The following is a 2,170-nucleotide window of genomic DNA, read 5'->3' on the forward strand; positions in this document are numbered from 1 at the left end:
AATTTCTTGTTATCGTACAATAATTGTAAAACTATAAACAATCATATTGTTTTAAATTATTATAATAAAATTATATTGAACCATTAAATTTTTTAACGGGATCAACAGTCAGTTTATTTCTCTCCTCAATCCAATAGCATTTATAAGGTTGAAGCTTTCCACATTATAATTATGTCTTGGAACTGCAAAAAAGAAGGAATATATCTTTGGGTGAGTTCCAAATTACGCATGAAGCACATTATGCAATATTTGTTGTTTATCGAATAATAAAGAAAGATAAAATGATACATTATGCACTTCATGCGTAACTTGGAACGCACCCTTTAAGATTTTGAAGATCAAAATTTATTCACGTTTTTTAAATAATCTATATCTATTTATTTGATAACATTTCCTTAATAATTCCATATTCGCTATCTAAAAATATATTTAAATTAGATGTTCGAAACGTCATCAATTTCCACATTTTTTGTTTTTAAATTTAAAAGAATTATTTAAATTTTATCTCAAGTTGATCTATATTTTAAAAAAAGAGTATATTTGGTTTCAATAAGTAAAATGTAAGAGTACACTGTTTCACAATCTCAAAAAAAGTACATATATTCTTGAAATAAATAATAATCCTAATTACGACAGAAACACTAATACATAGGCTGAAATACATTAATAGTTGAGATTTAAAAAATACAATTGACGAGATGAGGAAATATTACAAATTTTTCTATGTAAGAATCGTTTCATCTAAAATTAATTAACTTTAAAGACATTGCAAATAAATTATTTTGTTTAATTTATTATTATACATATATTTATACATATATTTAGAAACATTAGCCTGTAATTATTTCTTTTTAAGGATATAAGAAGAAATTATCATCTATTATTGTTAGTTAAACATATACATAATAAATTAAAAACTAATTTGTTGTGTCTAGTCAAAGATTATCCATTTCAATCATTTCATTTAATCATGTAGTACCTAATCAGCGAACAATATTTCTAAAACGTATTTTTTTAAAATATTTATTTAAATAGGGCATTGGATCATAAAAGTATTAGATATTGGATATCAGATATCGCATTTTTTTCGGATATTTGATAGAAATTATCCAAACTGATATCGGATATTTCTCGGTATCCTTAATAAAAATATTTAAAGATATTTTTGAAATATCGTGCTGAATAGGTAACTATATTATTCTCTCTTAATATTGTATATGTATTGTAAACTACATGTTACTTCTCTTTTTTTCGATTTTTTAATTTCTTATAGTATTGCAAGAAATACAAGTTATTTATGTAATTTAATATTTCTATTTTATGTGACTGATAGATAGAAGATAAATAACTTGTATAAAATTCTTTGTCAAGGTACAAAAAAGGATCTTTGCATATTGAATCATGAATACTATATTTCTTTTACAGTATAACCGAAAATATAAATTCCTTAATAAATATTAAAAAAGTTAAAGGTATCTAACTTTTGGATGGTATTGTTACAAATGTATCTTAAGATAGTGAATTACCTTAAGATAATATCTTAAAGATATTAAACTAAAATCACAATAGAGAATAGAGGGGATGTTCATATCTCTAGCAGTGAGCAACAAATCGTGGAAATTACATTTAGCCATTAAACAAAATATATAAAATCAATGCAAATACACGTTTTATGAATATGAAATAGAATATTACATGGTTCAGTCAATTGTCGAATAATACCAACGTAATAATTTTAAAAAACTATTTTGCAAAATTACCTAGATTATAATAATCGCAAATAAATTTAAACGATAAGTTTAAACCTTTCACAATATTCAGCTCATTTATAGAATAGCAATAATTAATAAAATATAACTCATGTATAATTTACGTAACATAATATAAATTATCTTGCGTAAGAAGATCAAAGTTTATTTCGCAAGATTCGGAAAAGAAGAAATGTCGAATGCTGCAGATGTTGATTGACTAGAAAATGATTAATGCTTTGTCACATCTTTATGCAGAAAAAGACCCGAAACATCGTCTGTTGATTCAGTGCTTGATGCGGATCTATATTTATATACAATATGAAAAAAAATTGAAATGATAAAATATTATTATTTAATGTTATATCATTTGTAATTATGTAACAATTGTTACTTTTAATTAAAAAAAAGTATATATATAT

The sequence above is a fragment of the Atta colombica genome, unplaced genomic scaffold (assembly GCF_001594045.1).
Source record: "Atta colombica isolate Treedump-2 unplaced genomic scaffold, Acol1.0 scaffold100, whole genome shotgun sequence".
NCBI classification, from domain to species: Eukaryota; Metazoa; Arthropoda; class Insecta; order Hymenoptera; family Formicidae; genus Atta; species Atta colombica.